Here is a 25,874-nt window from a genome sequence, read left to right as displayed (position 1 = left end):
TCCAAACATTGAACATCCTGGTGATACAGCAGTGCTTCTTTGTGCCTGGCCACTCTTTAATGGAGTGTGATTCAGTCCATGCCCATATAGAGAAGGCTGCAAAAAATGTTAATATTTATGACCCTTTGGGGTGGTCTACTGTTGTTCAAACTGCTACAAAACAAAGACTGTATGAAGTCATTGAAATGGACCAGAAGGACTTTTTGGATTTTGGTGCTATGCAGAAGGAAAAGTTAAAGGATACTAAAATTGACAGTGAAGGAAATCAAGTACAATGGCTTAAAGTGACGCAACTTCAACATCGCAAAAGTGATGTTAATCACATCTTTTTCAAGCATTTCCATAATCAACAACTCAGAAGTTTGCCAGTTTCCAGAAAAACCCGAAATTCCTATACAATCTTCCAGTTGGAACCGAAATACCATGGAGCACTGAAACTTCAGGAAGAGAAGGTAAAAGACCTTCTGGATCTATGCCGCAGTGGCATTATCATGGAACAGTACTACACATTTTACAAGAGTCTTCAAGAAGAAATAGCTGGAGATTCATACTGTGGTGGCAACAGTTGTGATGAAGTTAGCTAGAAAGTGAACATTCATTGGTGATGTAGGTAGAAATTCCGCTCATATGTTTTTACTTTTACTGTACCCTATCTGTTTTTAATGAGTAAATTACCTTTGTAAGTTATATTTTGACAAACCAAATGCGTATCTCCAAAGTGTAAAATCTCTATGTAGATTTATTGACTTAGGATCATAAAGACATATCTCCTTAGCACCATATTGAAAATTAATAGTGGTAGCCAGTAAGAACCATTTTTATAACTATATTATCATGTGACAAATTTTTAAGTGTATTTATGTGTAGTGTAGAAATTTTTCAATAAAGTTTGTATTAGTCACTGAAAAACGAAATGTACTTCTTAAAATATCGTTTTTCTTTTAACCTCCTGTTAAGTAGCTAAAATGGAGTTACGTACCTCTGATCCTCACACAACGATATCTTGTAATCCCTAAATATTTAGCTGAATTTACAACCTTCACATTTATGTGATCACCAATGGGTGATAAAATATTTTTTTTAATCTGGAGGTAGCATTAATCACTTTATATAATAATGAAGTTAAATTATATTTATGTGGAAGTTTAACATCAACATGTTGATTGAAAGTGAAGAAAAGAGACAGCTTCTGAGTGACCTAAACAACTTTCACATGAAACCATTCTTTATGAACCCCAATAGAGTAACAGTGTTTTCATCTTCCCATTAGATAAATCTTCACAAACACGGAAAATAGTGTCTTTGCGGCACAAAATATAAAATTAGGTCTTTGAGATCACAACGCACTCGTCACATGTATAAATTCTTCTATACCCAACGTAATGAAGCGTACAGGGTGCAGCCAACTGCAGGTGGTGGCTCATGTAGGTGCCACTGACGTGTGTCGCTTTGGATCGGAGCACATTCTTTCTGGTTTCGGGCAGCTAGCGGAAATGGTAAAGACTGCTAGTCTTGCTTCCGAGATTAAGGCGGAGCTCACCATCTGCAGCATCGTCGATAGAACCGACTGTGGTCGTTTGGTGCAAAGGCGAGTGGAGGGTCTGAATCAGAGGCTCAGGCTGTTCTGTGACCATGTAGGCTGTTGTAGAAACGATTGGTATTGTAGTTGTAAATTGTCGTAGCTGTGTTGGGAAAGAACCAGAGCTCCAAGCCGTAATAGAAAGCACTGAAGCTCAAATAGTTGTAGGTACAGAGAGCTGGCTAAAGGCGAAAATAAGTTCAGCCGAAACTTTTTCAAACGATCTAACAATGTTCAGAAAGGACAGATTAAATATAGTTGCTGGTGAAGTATTTATTGCTGTCAGAGGTAGTTGGTCTTGTAGCGAAATTGAAGTAGACAATTTGTGCGAAATAGTATGGGTAGAGTTTATACCCGACAATCGGACTAAACTATTAATTCGATCATTTTACCGACCCCCCGACTAAGAAGATATAGTTGCTGAACAGTTCAAAGAAAACTTGAGTCTCATTTCAAACAAGTACGCCGCTCTTACAATTATAGTCGGTGGTGACTTCAATCTACCCTCGATATGCGTGGAAAAATTATACGTTTAAATCCGGCGGCAGGCATAAAAAGTCATCCGAAATTGTACTGAATGCTTTCTCAGAAAATTATTTTGAACAATTAGTTCATGAGCCCACTCTAAGCGTAAATGGTTGACCTTTTAGCAACAAATAATCCTGGATAAATAGTGAGTATTGTGACGAATACAGGGATTAGCGACCACAAGGCAGTTGCTGCTAGGCTGAATACCGTAATACCTTCACCCATCAAAAAGAAACGCAAAGTATATCTATTTAAAAAAAGCTGATAAAAATGCTCTTAACGCCTTTTTAAGAGATAGTCTTCACTCCTTCCGATCTGATCATGTAAGTGAAGAAAAGTTATGGAATGTTTTCAAAGAGATAGTATCGACAGCAACTGGGAGATATATGCCACATAAATTAATAAGTAACGGTATTTATCGCCTATGGTACACAAAACTGGTCAGATCGTTGTTGCAGAAGCAACGATAAAAGCATGCCAAATTTAAAAGAACGCAAAATCCCCAAGACTGGCAAAGTTTTACAGAAGTTCGAAATATGGAGAGCACTTCAATGCGAGATGCTTTTAATAATTTCCACGACGAAATTCTGTCTCAAAATCTGGCAGAAAACCCAAAAGTCATACATAAAGCACACCAGTTGCAAGACGCAATCAATACCTTCACTGCGCGATGACAACGGCGAAGTCACTGACGTCAGTGCCACTAAAGCAGAGTTATTAAACACGTTTTTCCGAAACGCCTTTACCAAAGAACAGGAAGTAAATATTCCTGAATTCCAATCAAGAACAACTGCCAAGATGAGAAACATAGAAGTAGATATCCTCGATGTAACAAAGCAGCTTAAAACACTCAATAAAGGCAAGGCCTCCGGTGCAGATTGTATACCAGTCTGGTTCCTCTCAGAGTATGCTGATAAAATAGCTCCATATTTAGAAATTATGTACAACCACTCGCTCACAGAAAGATCCATACCTAAAGACAGGAAAATTGCTCAAGTCATATCAATACCCAAAAAGCCATGAGCCAAAACATTATGACTACTTGTTTAACATCAAGGTTTCCCTTTTTTTTTTTTTTTTTTTTTTTTTTTTTTTTTTTTTTTTTTCCAAACACGGTACAAGAGAGATTCTGGTTGGAAAGGACTCTAGGAGTCCTTCACAGGATTCTAGCAGCGTGTAGGACCAGATGTCAAGAAATTCCCGCAACTTACAGGATGGTGGTTTATGGCCACACAGTTGGCGCCCAGTATGTGTTCCAGTGGGTACAGATCAGGCACATCTGTTGGCCAAGACATTACTGTGAGTTCATTAGAATGTCCTTCAGACCGCTGTAGCACAATTCTGACCTTCCAACATTAACAGTTATCCTGTTGGTCGATGTCATCGCCATAGGCTGAAACTTGAAGGGTGAAGTGATGCAGGTGGTTCGTAATAATGTTCACGTAGTTCGCTGCCGTCATGATGCACTTCGATTACCACCACAGATCCCATGAAAGCCCAATTAATGTACCCCACAGCATAATTTTGCCCTTAACGGCCTGCATTTGTGACGCGAAACATGTTTGTGCAGTCATTCGTCTGGATGATGGCGTGTAAGGATCGAACCATCAACTTTGTGTAACAAGAAATGCGATTCATTCAATAGGTGACAATTTTATATCGACACATGGTGAAAACTCAGTGATGCTTTGCCTATATTTTACCGAAATTCACAGATTTAAATATTTCCAGAGTGGTAAAGCTGATTTTACTGATTTACATGAAAAGATGGTAGAAGAGTTCAAGGAAATAGTGCTTTTCTACATGGACTGGCAGTATGTTGTAACCAATAAACTGATTAACTTTGACCCCAACAACAGGCCAAAGTTTCTTCCTGAGAACCAAATGTACTTACGAGCTGAAGTTCTGAAGACAATTCAGAAACCAAAAATATATAGTGAACGGGATGCCATGAAAGACTTTTACCGCAAATGTAGGGACTTCGTGCAGACAGACGTTCTGAACAGAAAAAGAGATATAACTTTGATAATGATTTATTTCCGTTGCTTGCAGTTTTGACGCCTAAAAGGGCTCTTTCAAAGCAAGAAAGAGAAAAATCTCTCTCTCTTATACCTCTTAGTCAAAATTGCCGAGAATGGTCTCTCTAGATCATAATAAGCATCTACAACAAATCGATGGTGACTGGAGAAGCGTCGTATCGTAAAAATAGACGAAGATATTAAGAAACATTCAGAAGTGGATGTATTTTGTGGGAACACACTCAACATAAAAGCTTTATTTGGCGAGAGAGAATTCCAAGCCATACCAGAGTTTACACTCTCATGTTTGTCCCTCCCACATTCAAATGCTGACTGCAGTAGAGTTTTTAGTAAGATGAATCTTCTAAAAGTAAAAAAAAAAAAAAAATAGGAATAGGGTTGTTACTTGCACACGGAATGGATGTTTGCTTGCCAGCCAGTGTGTGCGAGCAGCTGCATATGCAAACAAAAAAAAAAAAAATCCAATAGAAAATATGCTCAAAAGCATGAAGAAAATGCAGTTGTATTCGCAGCCATCCCCTTCCAGTTCTTCTGTTGCTGTCCCTCCAAAGGAGGAGGATGACGATGATGATGATGATGATGATGACGATACACTCCATTTCTAATTCTTCTTCCAAGTTAAGCAAATAACTGAATAATTTTTTGTATAATTTATGAACCATATTTAATTTTTATAAATTGTATCCTACTAAAAACTAAAAATCAATAGCGTTAAAACGTAGAGAAGTTAAAGTGAAATAATCGAACACAGTAATGCACTGCAACAATCATAATAGCACTGTAATTCCATTATTCTTGACGATAGCCAAACAAGTGAGAAAAAGTTTAGAAAATGATTAAAACTACACTTTAAGTTTGTTACAATTCTCTAAGTGCTTTTATTATGAAGATTATAGGATAAGTAATTTGCGCTCCATTTTAAGCAGAAGTCTCTTTTTGACACATCTCATGATTTCTGGAGTCATATCTCCTGAACTATTTACTGTGCAATGACATTATGTAGCAAATGCATTCTGTAATATATGTAGATACTATAAGCAAAATGTGTTGCGAATGGCGTAAATAGTAAAGAAGTGATAACTTAAAACGCCATGCCTGATGTTCAAGTTTTACTGCACACCAATGTAAGCAGAAGGTAGTTTTTAACACGTCTAAGTGTCTAACACGTGCATTCAGAACCCTCATGAAGTGTTTAGTTGAGTAACAACAATTAATCAAGGCAACATTACATCATAAGTATGTAAATTAATACCTTTGCATGCTATCAGTATAAGGTATCGTATTTACTCGATTTTGCGTGTTTTTCGAAAAAGGAAAAATTTCATATGTACGAATTTTGGATTAAGTTTTGTTTACGTTATCGTACACCGTAAGTTACGTGATTATTTCAGTAAATTACAGCTTGTGTTGTACGTTTATTCTCTAGTAAGTAAAACAAGTGAAAAGTTCGGAAATAAGTGAGGCGTTCATACAATGTAGGCTCAGCTCTTCGTTTACTTTTGTTTCATTACATAAACAATACCGACTTAATCATTTCATTTCTCTGGAAGTTTTGAATGTTAATTGAGTAGTCCATGAAATTATTTTTGTTTAATTTAGACTAATGATAAAAAATGTTTGCCATTAGTGACAAGTGTATGACTTGCCATACGACTGTTAGTTCTGGGGTGTGATATGACGGTTGATGTAGTTTCTTCCATGTTCGTGACTGTAGCAGTGTAGGAATTGGTTGCGTAGTTTTTGCTGTAGAAATAGGAAAATAGTAGAATAGGAGGAGAAGGCTGCTGCCCTTCAGGCTGAATTAGATAAGGCAAAACAAGATCTGGAAACGTTAAGGGTGGACAAGAGAAAAGAGAGGTGGGAAGTCACAACAAGTTGTAGAAAAAATAGGAATAGGACTTTCTCAGACAGTGTTGTTGTCAGTGTGGAAAACAGGACTGATCTGTTGCCACAGTTGGAAACTGATGAGCCACAGGTAGATGTAGAAGCAGAAAGGACACAACAAACTTTCAAAAATTGTTTGAGAAGTAAAAAGTCAGAAAACGATGTGAAGAAGAAGAAAGTTTTGTGGTTAGCTAGTTCACGTGGTAGAGGTGTTGGGCAGCTGTGGCAGGATGAACTAGGGTCTGGTTACCGGGTCACAAGTTTTTTTTTTTAAACCTAGTGCAAGTCTGGGTCAGGTGATAGAGAACGTAGCTTCACTTTGCAAAGACTTCAAAAAGAAAGACACCAAGGTAAATGTGGAAGGGGGGGGGGGGACAACAGCATAGACATAGATCCTAATTATTCAACTGATGGTGACATGGTAAAGATAGCTTTAGCAATGAGACAACTGGTGTTGGGCTAGTATCTGTTTGTACCTGTCCTGAGGCACCATGACGAGTCTCATTTAACTCTTTTGTTAGGAGAGTTAATTTAGAGATGGAACAGCTTCTTGGATCAGGCATGGAGTATCGTATTGGTGTGGATCCTGTTGACTCTGTCAGTAGGTGGGACTGTACTATACTATGTCTAATAGTAAATCACTTAACAGGGGGCACTATTGCAAATGGTAAAGTACCAGTGTTTACAACGACAAAACAGCAGTTTTTTTAGGGTATGGACAGCAAAACAAAAGGTATTCAGAAACAGGTTGAAAATTACATCCACATTGATAAAACAGGCAGCAAGAAAGCAAATTTTAATGTACACAATTCAAGCAGACAACATCTGATTGAAACTGGAGGTATTCAAATATTGACAGATAAATTTGCCTCATTCAGTTGTAATTCAGCCAGTGCACAAAATCAGTTATCCTTGTTGCAACAGAATATCCAAGGACTAAGGGGTAAGCTTAACGAGTTGCTTATTTGTGTAGAAGAACTAGAGTTGAGCAAAAAAGTTGATACAATCTGCCTCTGGTATAGATATGTTAAATGTTACAGGGTTCTAGTTAGCTCCTTACTTCCATAGAGAAAATACGGAGAAAGGAGGAGTTGTCACATTTGTCAGAAACTGTTTTGATTTCAAGAATATTGATGCACTCAGAGTAGCACTTAGAAGCTTGTGCAAAAGAATTAGTATTTCATAACAAGTCCTTTAGAGTAACTTCAGGAAACTTTAACCTTTTCATAAAAAATCTCGAAGCTCTGTTGTCCTATCTAACAGTAAAAAACAAAAAAAATAATGCTTGCTGGAGATTTTAATGTGGATTTATTGAAAAGCTCTGTCACTGAACAATTATTGCAATCAATAACACTGTCATTCAATGTAATTCCTACTGTGCACTTCACATGTGTATGCTCTGAGATTGCTATTGATAATATCTTTGTAGGCAGATCTAAGTCATATCACAAAACCAATAGTAAATGGGCTATCCAGTCATTATATGCAGCATCTTGTGTCAAATATTGAAATGTGCAAGGATGAAAAAATCTATTAAATCTGAGTACAGGAGGGTAATAAATCAGTCAAAAACTGAGAAGTTTAGGAGATTGCCCAAGAACTGGTTAGGTGTTTATCAAATGGGAAATACAGGGTATGGCACAACTGACTAAGCAGTTTTAAGAAGTAGTAAAAAGTAAATCTAGATTTGTAGGTAATTTTTTTATTTTCTAAATTAGTACAATATACCATTTTATATTCATTTAGTTTTGAAAATAATCTCCTCAAGATGGCGGCTGTTAGCATCAATACGTTGTTCTAGACGATTCTTAAAGTTTCGAGCAGCTCTTGCACACATATCGCGGGGTATGGCATTCACTTCATCAATAATCCGCTCTTTTAACTCTGGTAGGGTGTGAGGGCGGCTTCTGAAAACCTTTTCCTTCAGATATCCCCAAGAAAAGTAGTCACAAATGTTGAAATCTGGTGACCGTACAGGCTACCTGACATCACCCCTCAAAGAGACGAGGCGTCCCGGAAACATTTCTCTCAAAACATCAAGTGAAATTCGAGCTGTGTGTGCAGTAGCTCTATCCTGTTGGAACCACAAGTCCCTCAGTCCATGTTCTTCAACGATCTCGTCCAGTCTGTGTTGCAGACAATTTTGCAACATTGAAACATAATGCGTGGAATTCACTGTCACGGCCACCCCTTCCTCCTCAAAAAAGTAAGGGCCTACCACGGCAAATTGTGATATAGCACACCACACTGTCACTTTAGGAGAATATTGTGGTCTTTCATCAATAATTCGGGGTTTATTTTCAGCCCAGTAGCGAAATAAATTTGGTAAACATTTTTGGAATACTGTGATCAATAGATTATTATATTTTCACTAAAGTTCAGTCTTGATCACAACACTTATGTCTCAATAACATAGGTGACCGGTTTCGGTTATATTTATATAACCATCGTCAGACCCATGGATTCCTTGGAGGATGGTAGGCGGACCTCTCCTCAGCTCCTCATCTCTCCTCAGTTGACTTCGTAGCAGCTGAGGAGAGCTCCGCTTACCATCCTCCAAGGAAGCCATGGGTCTGAAGATGGTTATATAAGTATAACCGAAATCGGTCACCCAGTAGCGAAAGTTTTGCTTGTTCACGAACCCACTAAGATGAAAATGTGCCTCGTCACTACTGAAGGAAGCTGTATCCAGAGGGATCTGAGCAAGCATTTGCTCACACAGATTTTGACAGTTGGCGTAGTCTGCTGGGCGTAATTCTTGAGTAATCATGATTTTGAAAGGATGGAGCTTCAAATCGCATAGCAGAATCATTCTCAAACTTCTGTCTGAAATCCACAATGCAACAGCATGTCGTCGAGCAGAACTTTGAGGCGATTGTTGAACTGCTGCACATTTTTTGGCGTTCTGATGGATCTGTGCCGGCCATGTGTATCTATTCTTAGTATGCTACCAGTTTCCTCCAACTGCCGAACCCAGAACCGAAATGTGTTTGCATTAGGAACGGGATTGTTGCGTGGAATGTTGAACTGTCACCGAAAAGCTCGTTATGTAGCGATCACAGATCTGTTGTTTTCATAATAAGCGCGAACGGCAAAACCACGATGTGCACCGGTCCAGACCATGTTGGTTACTGAAATGGGGACAACGACTGATCTGCCTACCCCCACCACAGCCCTAGTGGTAATCGATAGAATTCTTAGTCGGTTCTGATGTATCCATTACAAAGCATGCATTAATAAAGTTACTTCTTCTTTTGATAATTTTTCCCCCTAAAGGTAGCTCTAATCAATCAGAAATCTAAAAATACTATGGATTACACAAGGAATAAAGATATTATGTGGGTCTAAAAGGAGATTCATATACTGTCTAGGAACATCTCTGATGTTAGCATTATAATGCATTACAAAAAAATTGCAAACTATTGAGGCAAGTAATCCAAAAATCTAAGCAGCTTTGTTATGAGAAAAAGATATTTACATCAGGCAACAAAATAAAAACTGTATGGGATATAGTGAAGTCAGAGACAGGTAGAGCCAAAAGGGGAGAGAAACGGATAACTCTAAAAATAAATGAGACATTGGTAACAAGTGCATATGATGTTGCAAAACTGTTAAACAAATACTTTGTTTCTGTTACTGACAGCTTGGCGTTATCAGGCTCAGTAAAAGGGAAATGACACTTATATTTCGTAGAGCAGTAACATCCATCATCAAATCCTTAAAATTAAGTATTCTAGAGGTTATGATAATATATCAACAAAGTTAATCAAAGAGTGGTCATGCGAGATGAGTTCTGCCTCAAGTCATTTGTGTAATCAATCGCTTATAAGTGGAACATTTCCAGAAAATATGCTGAAGTTAAGCCTCTTTACAAGACAGGGATAAAGAGTTACCATCAAACTATCAACCAATTTCACTTTTGCCAGCTTTTTCAAAAATATTTGAAAAGACTGTGTTCAATCATCTGCTTAAGCATCTAACTGCAAATACTATATTGTCCAAGTCACAGTTTGGGTTTCTTAAGGGGAAGAGCAGTTGAACGGAATGGACAGTCTCTTGAAAGGAGGATATAAGATGAACATCAACAAAAGCAAAACGAGGATAATGGAATGTAGTCGAATTAAGTCGGGTGATGCTGAGGGAATTAGATTGGGAAATGAGACACTTAAAGTAGTAAAGGAGTTTTGCTATTTGGGGAGCAAAATAACTGATGATGGTCGAAGTAGAGAGGATATAAAATTAAGACTGGCAATGGCAGGGAAAGCGTTTCTGAAGAATAGAAATTTGATAACATCAAGTATAGGTTTAAGTGTCAGGAAGTCGTTTCTGAAAGTATTTGTATGGAGCGTAGCCATGTATGGAAGTGAAACATGGACGATAAATAGTATGGACAAGAAGAGAATAGAAGCTTTCGAAATGTGGTGCTACAGAAGAAAGCTGAAGATTAGATGGATAGATCACACAACTAATGAGGAGGTGCTGAATAGAATTGGGGAGAAGAGGAGTTTGTGGCACAACTTGACTAGAAGAAGGGATTGGTTGGTAGGACATGTTCAGAGGCATCAAGGGATCACCAATTTAGTATTGGAAGGCAGAGTGGAGGGTAAAAATCGTAGAGGGAGACCAAGAGATGAATATACTAAGCAGATTCAGAAGGATGTAGGCTGCAGTAAGTACTGGGAGATGAAGAAGCTTGCACAGGATAGAGTAGCATGGAGAGCTGAATCAAACCAGTCTCAGGACTGGAAACCAAAACAACAACAACAACAACAAGGGTTCTGACATAGAGAAAGCTATTTACACATACAGTGAGAATGTACTTAATTCATTAGTTAACAAATTACATGTTACTGGCATTTTCTGTGACCAGTCAAAAGCCTTTGACTGTGTGAATCACAGTATCCTCTTAAGTAAATCAGAATATTATGGTGTCACTGGAAGTGCTGCAAAATGGTTTGAGTCTTATCTACCTGACAGGAAACAAACGATGTTGTAGCAAGATACCTGTGCAGTAAGCAGTCAGTCATCATGTGATTGGGAGTTAATTACATGCGATGGTCCTCAATGTTCCATCTTGGATCCATTGCTTTTTCTTGTGTACATTAATGACCTCTCTTCTGTTACATTACCAGATGCTAAGTTTGTTTTGTTTGTAGATGATACAAACATTGCAATAAGTAGCAAGTCAAGTGCAGATTTAGAAATGACTGCTAATCACTGACGTTAATAAATGGTTTAAAGCTAATTCCCTGTCATTAAACTTTGTCTTGCATACTTTCGCTCTATTACGTCATATGGGGTGATATCCTGGGATCACTCGTTGAACTGAGCAAAACTTTTTAGCATGCAAAAGTCCGCAATAAGACTCATTTGCGGTGTAAATTCAAGAACATCATGTAGAAAACTATTCATGGAACTTTGTATTCTAGCCACTGCTTCTCAGTATATTTATTCCTTAATGAAATTTGTTGCAAGTAATATATCTCTGTTTCCAACCAACAGCTCAATACATAGTATCAATACCAGAAATAAGAACAATCTACATAAAGACCCAAAATCACTTACCTTGGTTCAGAAAGGGGTCCAATATTCAGGAATACATATTTTCAGTAAATTGACAGCAACCATAAAAGAAACTTGGTATCAGATAAAGCACAGTTTCAACAGAGTTTGAAATACTTCTGCTCTGTAGATGAATATCTTAACAGGACCGTTAGACCAGCTTAAGTAAAAATGTCAGTTAGATTTCAGTTATGACAGCAGTTAGTTAAAACAGTCAAGATTAAGTATTTTGTTATAATAAATTTATCAAATGTGCATAACTATGTTTCATTCTGACAGAGTATTAATTCCGTAAATATTAGCAGGTCCAGTTTACTTTAATGTATTCACCTATTTTGACAATCTCCTAACATATTATCAGGGTAGTGAGTATTATATTCACATGTTTTAAGTTTTTTATGTTATACTTTTTGGCTTGTTCCACACTCACTATAATCATCTCATTTTTGGGTCTATGGAACGAAAACTGAATCTAATCTAATCTAATCTAATACCTTCCTCATCTAAGTGCCGTACAGTGATATAACTTTGCAGGTGCATTCAGTGATTTATGTAGATACTATCTATAAAATATGTCGTGAATAGCATTAGCAGTAAAGACGCAAAACATTAAAACATCAAGGCAGATGCTGAAATTTGATCACATGAATAGTGAAAATGTAGTAAGTGATAAACTTATTCCCTTCCATCATTTTTTGTGGGCTGTCAGTGAGAAAAATTTTGATAAACATTTGAAGTTATATGTGAAGTGTTATCACTTTCGAGTAAAGGATGAAAAAAGCGGCATCAGCTTCATGTTTCTAATTGTAATAGTCATCATGTTAAATTTGCTCTTAATGAGTAGATTATGATAGCATGTTAAATTTTTAAATTCGGTCAATAATTGCGCGAAAAATTGAAAATGAACTTTTTGTTACCACTGGAAGCCATTATATAGACCGCCTGTAACAAAAAGTCCAAGACAGACGCCCAAAGACAGATTTTGTATTGCAGATCGAAGATATGTATTTTCCCTTAACGAAATGTACGATAACTTCGGTGGTATTAGACTATGGTCAGTGAGCTAAAACTGGATTCATTCGAAGTGCATCTCAAGTTTCGACGAATCAAACACAAACTGTGTCTGTGGTGTAATTGACTTCCGTTTGCAAATGACATATTTATCAGAAAAGGGTACTTTGGATGAAGAAAACGTAGATTCTACATTATAAAAGGACTCATTGTGTGCAAAACAATACATAAGTATTCTGGAAACAGTGGTAAATGAACTTAAACAGGAACAAGAAGTGGAAAATTGAGCCATTTTTAGGCCTAAAAAAAGCTGGCTTGCAAAACAAAACGACAAACGTTTCGAACTGAAAACAACGAACAAATATGATCCGTTGGTTAAAAGTGAAGATACGATCAACCAGGGAAAAAGAGAAATGATTTCACGTCTCCAAGAAGTACCTCAACGAAGCAAGAAAATATTATACATTCGCGATATCTTTCGCCAAGTGAGAAAAATAAGTAAGGTGATGTTTACGTATTTTCAACTAGCCACGGAAGAGGCTTGCCAGACATTATGGCCACTATACAAATCAAACTAAAAGTAGCCGGTTTCACCCATCTTGGCACACCTCTACATGAAATGCTAAAAAACTGTCAAACAACAGTACAAAAGGTTCCAAATGTGTTATTACTGGGGAAGGAAACGACGTATATAAGAACAAAAGATAAATGCAACTTGGGTTCTAAGAGAATCTTCAGGAAAACTTACACATTGTGATGTATATATAATCAGCACTCCATACAGGGATGACCTGATTGAAGCTTCATGTGTAAACAGAGAAATCGTCAGCAAAAACAGGAAATTCAGGGAGATATGTAGCATTTTCTCTAATTTTACATTTATTGAAGCAACTAGTTCATGTCTCCGTAATATCCTTTCTTTCAGGAGTGCTAGTTCTGCAAGGTTCGCAGGAGAGCTTCTGTGAAGTTTGGAAGGTAGGAGACGAGGTACTGGCAGAGGTAAAGCTGTGAGGAAGGGGCGTGAGTCGTGCTTGGATAGCTCAGTTGGTAGAGCACTTGCCCACGAAAGGCAAAGGTCCCGAGTTCGAGTCTCGGTCCGGCACACAGTTTTAATCTGCCAGGAAGTTTCAATAGTATGATTGCTCAGCAGAGAACACCATGAACATAATACAAGAAGGAAAAATTACTATCATATACAAGGAAGTAGGCTAAAATTGACAGACAAAGAACTTGTAAACGCTAGTGCATACTGTACAACAGTTTACCGCAGCAAAAAAAGATGATAGAAAGTACATCTCTTTTCAGAAGAAAATTAAAGACAAATCTAATCAATATTTGCCCTTACAGTGTTAAAGAACATCTTGAAATAAAAAATTAAATAGTGAGTCATCATGCATTGCTGTGCACAGAATCATTTCCAATATGTACGGCGTACGAAATAACATTTCGTGCCAGAGAGCCGATGCTGCAGTTCTTTACTTTTTCTCTCTTTTTCTTGGCAGTGCTGAGTGAAGATCAAGGAATTTACAGAAAAATGAACTATATTGTCATCAGTGCCTTTTATAATGTACTTCTAATGATATTTTTTGTGAAATTCTATTATATATGTATATAATCGTTTTGTAACTGGCAGATGTTTGTAACAGTCAGATTAGAAATGCAACCATATATTCCAGAATGAGATTTTCACTCTGCAGCGGAGTGTGCGCTGATATGAAACTTCCTGGCAGATTAAAACTGTGTGACCGACCGAGACTCGAACTCGGGACCTTTGCCTTTCGCGGGCAAGGTTGGCAATGAAGATTAACTGGGCAGTCGAGTCATCGTCGGGGTTCCGTAACAATCGGTCGCGCGCAGCCACGCCACGCAAATGGCAGAAGTAAAGCTGTGAGACCGGGCGTGAGTCATGCTTCGGTAGCTCAGATGGTAGAGCGCTTGCCCGCGAAAGGCTAAGGTCCCGAGTTCGAGTCTCGGTCGGTCACACAGTTTTAATCTGCCAGGAAGTTTCGCAACCATATATTAACTGATATATATCACTGCATTTTCGCTGTGTATATATAAGCTTTATATAAACATGACGTGTTCAATATAGTTGTAAGAAATGATCCACGGACAAATAAAGAACAATATCCTCAAAATCCAATTATGCGATCCAAAAACGCTGAAAGGTTGGCAATGAAGATTAACTGGGCAGTCGAGTCATCGTCGGGGTTCCGTAACAATCGGTCGCGCGCAGCCACGCCACGCAAATGGTTGGAAGAAAGTGCCAGGACGTATGATATAAGTTGTAAACATTACGTTGATTCATAGGGTATAAGCTTATGAGTAATTCTGTTTATTCGCAGGAAAGATCCGCGGGATTTCTTAATAAAAGTTTTGGATGAAACGGCATTGCAGCTGTTGATTTAGTAACTTTGCTATCAGAATATATTGCTATTTATACAGATACGAAAAGGATTCTATGATCAGTGCTTAGCTGTCAAATTAAATTAATGTGCAAATGGAACGAACGAATGGTTACCTCTGCATGAATGTGAAGTAAGCTAAACAGTTGATGCAAGAATAAGCAAAAGTTACTTTTGTATATAAATAACCAGAAAAGCTTTTTATAGTGTAAAACAACAATTCTCCATTTATCTTGCACTGTTATTAATCTACAACGAAAAGTGTTTTAAAATACTGAGCGAATACTGGCAACGACAAGTAGCCCCGAAACAAAAAAAATCGTTCAACCAATGAGAATGCTTGGTTCCTGTATCGTCATAATAACGTCACATGCACCGGGAAAACAAGAAAGGTATTAAAAAAACGTTCAATTCAAATTCCACGACTCACCTTATATATTATGAATCGTCTTCTCACATTGGCAGCAGACTATTGCGTTTATCATGAAAGAGAGGAGCTGTGAGAAGTGGCATTATTCAGTAAGTCGGGTACCTGCAAAGAACATAGGTACGGCAGCAGTGGAAGTGAGGGGAACATCGGTACGAGGAATAATGTTGAAGTCGAAATGGTACTCGGAAGAAATTAACATTAAGCTAAAACCGTCGAGAGACAGTGAACCACGGCATAAGAGCCGCCTTATTTCTCGTGACTAATTTTGGAAATAAATCTGCCGTCAATTAGAATGAACCGAGAAAATAATGTACTGAGTTTTTTTTAGATACAATGAGATGATTGGCAGGTGGCATATAATTGCCAAAGCACAAATCTATATTTGGCAAAGTAAAAATGGTGAAGGGGGGATGGGTATTCTGCTAAGTGAAATAGTTACTCTCTGCAATTTCCGCGTTGTGGCATATCTAAGCGAAGCAATAGTGATACAATCAGGGAAACCAATGAAGTATAAGGGATAATTTCACAATATGATACTTTCAGCTTGTATAAACACAGAGGTTCTAAGAAACCCACCATAAATCACACATAATTTTCGAGGAAAACAAATACTGGAGCAAATACAAATGCAATAGAAAAAAAGCGATACCTGCTATTAGAAGATACACCTGTGACACAAATGGAAGTGAAAAATTGGTGACAAGTGTTTTTTTTTTATATATGGAACAAATTATAGACTGATAAATACTTATTTATATATTTCATTAACGGTACGTCCGCAAATGCAATCGTTTACGATTTGCCATCGTACACAAGAGGTGCACAACTCATGAAGTACATCTATGAGCCTGAACATTATGACTGCCTGTTTAACAGAGTGTTGTTCCTCTTTCCAGATACAATAAAACAGAGATTCTGCTTGGTATGGATTCCAGAGGTCTTTGATAGGATTCTAAAAGTATGTGGCACCAGATGTCTATGCACAGATCAAGAAATTCCCACAAATTACGGAATGCTGGTTTATGGCCAAATAGCTGGCGCCAATATGTGTTCCAATTGGTAGAGATCACGCACATTTGCTGGCCAAGATATCAATTTGAGTTCACTATAATGCTCCTCAAACCACTGTAGCACGATTCTGACCTTACAACAAGGACAGTTATCCTGTTGGAAGATATCATCGTCGTAGGGAGACACTTCAAGCATGAAGCGGTGCAGGTGATCCGCAATAATGTTCATGTAGTTCACTACTGTCATGATGCAATTCGATTATTACCCCAGATCCCATGGAAACCCAACAAATGTACCCCTCAGCCAAATTTTGCTCTCGCCCTCTTACATCTGTAGCGCAGTTCACGTTTCGTGCAGCTAGTCACTCGCAATGCGGCACGTAAGGACCCAACCATCGACATGATATAACAAGAATTGCGATTCATTCCACAGGCGTCACGTTTCTATTGATACACAGTGAATATTCAGCGATTCTGTGCATGCTACAATCACAACTCACAATGTCGTTGGGTCAACACAGGAACACGTAGGGGTCATGCAATGTTGTCCCCATATCCAGAAATGGCATTTGGACAGTGTGCTCCGAAACACTTGTGCCTGCACCAGCTGTACTCTGACATCAGATGTGCCACAGATCGATGCCTATCCTGGATTACATTGGGGGGGGGGGGGGGGGAATGCTGCGACCTCTAATGTAATGAGACGTGGTCGCCCAATACCATACAGCCTATTTGTTATTCCACCATCCTTCACCACAGGTGATCACCAGAGGTGGTCACGGCAGTAGTAAGCCAACAGGAGAGCAGTTTCACCGTTTCAAGGATTCTCGTTTCCAGCCACAGTGCAGTAACCAAGCGTCCTTTGTCAAAACCGCTTCTGTCAGTGGATTTCGACAATTGCGGCCAGTATCTTCCCTATAATGACCGCTCATTCGTCTCTTTCCCTATTCTAGAAGTCGGTCAAGGGGGGGGGGGGGGGCGGGGGGAGGTTTTGGTAGAATGGAATATTGCTTAACAAAAGGAGAGTAGGGGTCCTCCACCGACACAAATTGGAAAAATTTGGTGTTGCTTAAAGTAGTTTTTGGTAACTGTTTTGGAGTTCAGGGTAAAAAATGTGTATTAACAAATAATAAGACGCCCATTTTAAGTTAAATTGCATTTATTGGTTTAGATAGTAAGCTAATTGCCGCTTTATTCTTTTGTTAAAATGTTTTTGAAATAACATTGTAACCCATATTGCTACATAATTATATAAAAAAAGATTCAATCTGTTGGTGTAATATGTCATTTTATCCTGTGAAATATGATTCTCCATTGGGGGGGGGGGGATTATAGTCCCCATAGCCCCCCACCCTTGCCACCCCTGCTGCATCACGTACCCGCAACGCCATCAGGAGGCATTCAACTGAATATTTTGGCTTATCAGTGTATATAAATAAGTTTTTTTTCGTCTTTACTTTGTTTCTCTATATATATTCAAATAAGTAAGAGTGAGATAACTCTGCGCACTATCTTTTTCCTTGTAACGATCTTTTAATTGCACGCCACGTTCCTTAAAAGATGTTTGTTTGTGCTCCACTTTTGATTCCTTGAAATAAAGGCTGGATAGGTGCTTGAATCCTCTCTTTTAGAAGAAGGTAAAACAATCACACACTATTCTTGTCCCAGATAAAATATTTTCTTTATCTCCAAACATTCTACCTTAGATTTTTCTTGAACAATACAAAAAGCACTAATTAGTACCTGTATCAATAGCGCCAAATATCATCGCCTGAGAGCGTTATTATTGCCTCTCCCTGATTTTTTCTTGTCAAAGAGAGATTCATCAATTTCCACTATTACATCTTTCCCACCAAGTTTTTCATTTTTCTGTAAACACGCAGCAATGCAAACTTCCCTACAGTATTCTTTCCAATCAACATCAGATTGACTCCCAAGTTGTTCTCGTAACGAATGTATTCTCTGTACATTCCAACGCCCAAAAGTCTGACAATCGGTAATTGGTGCTTATCGGTCGTTTGCCGCCCTCAAATTAGGAACCTTTTGTTACTGAACATCGTTTTTCGTGTCCATTATTCCGTTTTACCTGACACTACCATATGAAGCCTTCACTCAAACTCTTCTTCGGTACCAGGTTCATTGCTGACGGGCATACCCCACAGTTTCTCCCTTTTGCGATGAGTCCACTTCCCATAGGCCCTACACCTATCCACAATTTGTTTATCGTCTTTTGAGACTGACGAGAAATTCTTGATCGACTCTAGCTGACTTTTCTGAAGCTGCATACTGTAGATTAGATTAGATTAGATTAGTACTTGTTCCATAGATCATGAATACGACACTTCGTAATGATGTGGAACGTGTCAGGTTAATTAAAAGTATCTATACAAGATATTACATCACACAAAATATTACATGACACTCAATTTTTTATTTATTTTTTTTTTTCGGGGGGGGGGGGGGGGGTTGGGAAATTACCCACTTACTATATCCAAAAATTCATCTAATGAGTAGAAGGAGTTGCCATTAAGAAATTCTTTTAATTTCCTTTAAATGCTATATGGCTATCTGTCAGACTTTTGATGCTATTAGGTAAGTGACGAAAGACTTTTGTGGCAGCATAATTTACCCCCTTCTGAGCCAAAGTTAGATTTAACCTTGAGTAGTGAATATCATCCTTTCTCCTAGTGTTGTAGCCATGTACACTGCTATTAATTTTGAATTCGTTCGAATTGTTAATAACAAATCTCATAAGTGAATATATATATATATATATATATATATATATATATATTACAGTGAAGATCTCTAGCTCTTTAAATAAGTGTCTGCAGGATGATCTTGGATGAGCTCCAGCAACTATTCCGAATGGTTCAAATGGCTCTGAGCACTATGGGACTCAACTGCTGTGGTCATAAGTCCCCTAGAACTTAGAACTACTTAAACCTAACTAACCTAAGGACAGCACACAACACCCAGCCATCACGAGGCAGAGAAAATCCCTGACCCCGCCGGGAATCGAACCCGGGAACCCGGGCGTGGGAAGCGAGAACGCTACCGCACGACCACGAGATGCGGGCAACTATTCCGATTACACGCTTTTGTGCAATGAACACTATTTTACTCAGTGATGAGTTACCCCAGAATATGATGCCATACGAATGCAGAGAATGAAAATAGGCGTGGTAAGCTAATTTACTCAGTTGTATATCGCCAAAATTTGCATTGACCCTAATAGCATATGTAGCTGAACTCAAACGTTTCAGCAGATCCTCAGTGTGTTTTTTTCCTGTTAAACCCCTCATCAATGCATACAGCTAGAAATTTTGAATATTCTACCTTAGCTACCGATTTCTGATCGAAGTCTATATTTATTAATGGTGTCATTCCATTTACTGTGTGGAACTGTATATACTGTGTTTTGTCAAAGTTTAATGAGAGCACATTTGCAGAGAACCACTTAATGATTTTCTGAAAAACATCATTTACAATTTTACCAGTTAATTCTCATCTGTTGGGTGTGATAGCTATACTTGTATCATCGGCAAAAACTACCAGCTTTGCATCTTCGTGAATATAGAATGGCAAGTCATTAATATATATTAAGAACAGCAGAGGACCCAAGACTAAACCTTGCGGCACCCCATTCTTGATTGTTCCTCAGTTTGAGAAATCACCAGTTTTTTGCATATTATGTGAACTGTTTATTTCAACTTTCTGCCCTCTTCCAGTTAGGTACAGGGTGTTTCAAAAATGACCGGTATATATGAAACGGCAATACAAACTAAACGAGCAGCGATAGAAATACACCGTTTGTTGCAATATGCTTGGGACAACAGTACATTTTCAGGCAGACAAACTTTCGAAATTACAATAGTTACAATTGTCAACAACAGATGGCGCTGCGGTCTGGGAAACTCTATAGTACGATATGTTCCACATATCCACCATGCGTAGCAATAATATGGCGTAGTCTCTGAATGAAATTACCGGAAACCTTTGACAACGTGTCTGGCGGAATGGCTTCACATGCAGATGAGATGTACTGCTTCAGCTGTTCAATTGTTTCTGGATTCTGGCGGTACACCTGGTCTTTCAAGTGTCCCCACAGAAGAAGTCACAGGGGTTCATGTCTGGCGAATAGGGAGGCCAATCCACGCCGCCTCCTGTATGTTTCGGATAGCCCAAAGCAATCACACGATCATCGAAATATTCATTCAGGAAATTAAAGACGTCGGCCGTGCGATGTGGCCGGGCACCATCTTGCATAAACCACGAGGTGTTCGCAGTGTCGTCTAAGGCAGTTTGTACCGCCACAAATTCACGAAGAATGTCCAGATACCGTGATGCAGTAATCGTTTCGGATCTGAAAAATGGGCCAATGATTCCTTTGGAAGAAATGGCGGCCCAGACCAGTACTTTTTGAGGATGCAGGGACGATGGGACTGCATGGGGCTTTTCGGTTCCCCATATGCGCCAGTTCTGTTTATTGACGAAGCCGTCCAGGTAAAAATAAGCTTCGTCCGTAAACCAAATGCTGCCCACATGCATATCGCCGTCATCAATCCTGTGCACTATATCGTTAGCGAATGTCTCTCGTGCAGCAATGGTAGCAGCGCTGAGGGGTTGCCGCGTTTGAATTTTGTATGGATAGAGGTGTAAACTCTGGCGCATGAGACGATACGTGGACGCTGGCGTCATTTGGACCGCAGCTGCAACACGGCGAACGGAAACCCGATGCCGCTGTTGGATCACCTTCTGCACTAGCTGCGCGTTGCCCTCTGTGGTTGCCGTACGCGGTCGCCCTACCTTTCCAGCACGTTCATCCGTCACGTTCCCAGTCCGTTGAAATTTTTCAAACAGATCCTTTATTGTATCGCTTTTCGGTCCTTTGGTTACATTAAACCTCCGTTGAAAACTCCATCTTGTTGCAACAACACCGTGTTCTAGGGGGTGGAATTCCAACACCAGAAAAATCCTCTGTTCTAAGGAATAAACCATGTTGTCCACAGCACACTTGCACGTTGTGAACAGCACACGCTTACAGCAGAAAGACGACGTACAGAATGGCGCACCCACTGACTGCGTTGTCGTCTATATCTTTCACATCACTTGCAGCGCCATCTGTTGTTGAAAATTGTAACTACTGTAATTTCGAAAGTTTGTCCGCCTGAAAATGTACTGTTGTCCCAAGCATATTGCAAGAAACGGTGTATTTCTATCGCTGCTCGTTTAGTTTTTATTGCCGTTTCAAATATACCAGTCATTTTGAAACACCCTGTATGATTTAAACAATTGAAGCACTGTCCCATTCATCCCACAGTTCTTGAGCTTATCTACAAGTATTCCACGATTTACACAATCAAAAGCCTTTGATAGATCACAAAAAATGCCAACGGGTGACTTCCGGTCACTCAGAGCATTTAATATTTCATTAGTGAAAGCACATATAGCATTTTCCGTTGAAAAACCCTTCTGGAAACCAAACTGACATTTTGTTAAAACTTTACTTTTACAAAGGTGTGAACATTACTTTTTCAAGAATTTTGGATAAGGCAGTCAGAAGACAGATTGGGCAGTAATTGTTGACATCAGACGTATCCCCTTTTTTATGCAGTGGTTTAACAATGGCATACTTCAGTCTATCTGGGAAAATACCCTGCTTCAGAGAGCTATTACATATGTGGCTAAGAATCCCACTTATTTCTTGGGAACAAGCTTTTATTATCCTGCTGGAAATGCTATCAATTCCATGTGAGCTTTTATTCTTGAGAGAGTTTATCATCTTCCTAATTTCAGAAGGAGACGTGGGTGGAATTTGAATTGTATCAAATGGTGTGGGTAAGGCCTCTTCCATTAACTGCCTTGCTTCTTCTAATGAACATTTAGATGCTATTTTCTCTACAACATTTAAAAAATGATTATTCAAAATGTTTTCGACTTCTGGCTTGTTGTTTATCAAGTTTCCATTCGCTTTGATTGTGACGCCGTCATCCTATACTCTTGGTTGCCCTGTCTCCCTTGTAATAATATTCCAAATTGTTTTGATTTTGTTATCAGAGGTATTAATCTCAGACATGATGCACATGCTTCTGGACTTTTTAATAACCTTTCTTAATGTAGCACAGTAGTTTTTATAATATTTGGCTGTTTCTGGGTCATTACTCTTTCTTGTTGTTAGATACAGTTCCCTTTTTTGGTTACAAGATTTTTTATTCCTTTAGTAAGCCAAGGTTTTTTGCATGGTTTCTTATAATTAGATTAACTACTTTCTTGGGGAAACAGTTCTCAAATTCTCTTACAAGTGTATCACGAAATAAGTTATATTTTAAATTATCATCGGGTTCCTTGTACACCTCATCCCAGTCTAACTGCTGAAGATTTTCTCTGAAATTTCTAATTGTTGAGTCATTAATTGAATGCACAACTTTGGAGGGTAGTTTTGAATTACTGAATGGAGCTATGTCATATACTGTAACTAGCTGAGCATCATGATCAGAAAGCCCATTCTCAACAGGACAAGAATTTATGTTTTTAAACCTATCTTGGTCTATAAAAGTGTTATCTATCAATGTGCTGCTGTCCTTTACTACCCGAGTAAGAAAATTCATGACAGATGTCAAATTGAAAGCACCGAGGAAGACTTCCAGGTCATTCTTCCTATTACACTCTTTCAGTGAATCAACACTGAAGTCCCCACAAATAATAATTTGTCTTTCCCTATCTGACAGATAGCACAACAAGGCATCCAAGTTTTCCCAGAATAAATGACAGTTTCCTGAAGGGGACCTATATACTGTTACTAGTTGACAGGCACATGCTTCTATATGTTGCTCTAGACAAAACTTTTTTGTATCTAAGCTTTCTACACAGTGATAACTTTTGACATATATGGCAACTCCTCCTCCCACCTTATTCTCTCTACTCATATGTGCAGCTAGTTTATAACCACTGATATTTACATTTTCCATATCAGACACAATGTGATGCTCAGACGTCATCAGACGTTCAAAGCTAACGGCCTTTGAATAGGTGCCAGATTACTCACTTCTCAAAAAAAGCCAGAGACAACACAACTGACATCACACAAGAAAAAGCAAAGTTCACATGTGCAGTGATAACTCCAACTAATCACAAACTGTATAAAGAGTACATTGTACATCCATAATACACCATTGGAAGACACAAAGTACTTTTACAGACTGAAATTACAAAACGAAAGGAATAAAAGTCCAATATACCATGATATATATGTAATGAAAAATGTCAGTGCCGTATCTGATATCTCAGTTCCCATTCAGGGGAGAAAGAAAATTTTGCGTTGTGATACAGGCCTAGACTTGTCAGATTCCGTACAAAATTCAATATTTAAGAACAAGCACTTCAAACACATTTCAAATGGCGTAATTATTATTTCACGTCTGACAGCCGAAATTCCACCTTCCAACCTCACATATACAAACTAAGCTACAGACCAGTCTGTCACCACAGACACGTTTTTTACTATCACATTCATTGGCTTCGCCAACTCACAACCAAACTGTTGCATTCCAGTCTAACCTAGACTTAGGGGATATAATTAGTCCATAAGATCAGATGAGGATCTCTCTAAGTCTATTCCAAAATGCTGCGCTGAACAGAAATCGTAAATCGTTTGTTTTCGTAAGTTGCCTCTCTCTTCGGCAGCAGCGCTGCAGCTGCAACAACCTATTCAAGTTCATACTTCTTCCGTAGAGGCGCCACGAACGTTTGTTCCTTAAAAGGTTTGTTATTTCCCCACAAGAGGCGTCACAAACATCATACTGTTGCTGATTGGCTGCTCTCGACCAAGAAGGGTATTACGCATGCTCAAGATATGGTCACAATTTTGTTGCCAACTTACGATTTGTACATACCTCAATAACTATTTAATCATGTAAACACCATACGTTTGACTCAAGAAAACGTGAAGGTATATTCTGCAACCAATTTCATGTTAATTTTAATTGAGTCAATTGTGGGTTCTTGGTGAAACATTGTAAATTAACTAAACAAACACTGTTCTTTTTGCCTTGTTTCACAAATTTTATTAATGTTACTGGTACTGAACAAAGTGTGTTTCGGGTTATCAGCCCATTTTCAAATACCGGTACATTACTGATTCCTCTCTCAACGAAATGTTATATTCGGCAATGGGGGTCCAGTACGTAACTTTAACCCAAGAGTGGATAAGGCTAGACATACTTACGTAGTGTCTTCCTTTAAAGTGACATTTTCCATTTCACAATTAAGAAACTAACATTTGAAAAGCATGAGAGGCACTTATCTGTCTTAGGTACATGGTCAAGTCATTTACTAAGAAAGCGTTTTTTCATTTCTGTACATCAGGAGTGTACAGACTTGCTAGGTCTGTGGACTGCAAACCCCTCACTGTGACTACATAAGGGCAGTGACAGGGGGAGGGAAAGGGGGGGGGGGTTGTTTTGAGAAGGAGAAAAGACAGCGAGGTCATTGGTCTCATTGCATTGGGGAGGAATGCACAGGGCTGGGCTTTGTTCTCTTCCACCCCTGCTCATGCGTCAGCATGGACCCAAAACTGTGTGTGCCTCGAACAACTGCTTCACAACACTACGGATGTATCACCCATTGTCGTCATGGAGGAATGGTCATCCAGTTGCTCTTCTCCCCAAAGAAGGTGCATTGCCACGCCTTAGCTGCCATTAGTGCACCATGCTTCATGCTATTTCAGTTGCACGCTGTCTGGGTGCTGCAGGCACCCAGCAGAGGTCGCTGATCTTGGTCTGATGCCTTGAATTGCCTGCAGCTGAAAGCCAGTGGCCCCTGGCAGACTCTTTATATTGTCATGCACCAGCTCCAGCTGGCAGTCTGTATGTATCAAGCAGCCTGTCTTTATTCATCGCTAGTCTTGTGCTTCTCATTAATCTGCATTGTTCTACTGATGTTTGTGCTGTCACACCCTGACTTAATAAACAGTTATTGGTTTCACACTATTGTGTCTTTCATTGTGTTTGGAGTTGGAACAAACTGTATTTAGGGTTTTTGCAGGTTATCGTCAGTATAATTAAGCAAGTCAGAAGTGACCAAGGTGGCTAGTTGGCAGATGGAATTGCAGGAGATAAAACTGCAACAGTAAGGGAGCCACTGCACTTTGAGTCAAATTCTTGGAAGAAGAGACGTGGACATGGCCTTGATAGACAAACCCTATCTATATAAAGGGTGTGTACCAGGCCTTTGAGGAACTGGAGGTTGGAATTTTGTTCCAGGGATTTAGTGACCACAGAATTAAACAGTGCGAGAGAGGAAGCATGAGGGAATTTTTACTAGCCTCATCTTATCTTCCTTCAGAAAAGTTTCTCACAGCTGAATTAACACCTGTTGGTTAGTTGTGATGCCAGTGCCCACAACCTAGAGTAAGGAAGCAGTGAC

This window comes from Schistocerca nitens, chromosome 1, assembly GCF_023898315.1.
Source record: "Schistocerca nitens isolate TAMUIC-IGC-003100 chromosome 1, iqSchNite1.1, whole genome shotgun sequence".
Classification (NCBI taxonomy): domain Eukaryota; kingdom Metazoa; phylum Arthropoda; class Insecta; order Orthoptera; family Acrididae; genus Schistocerca; species Schistocerca nitens.
Note: the sequence above shows the minus strand (reverse complement) of the source record.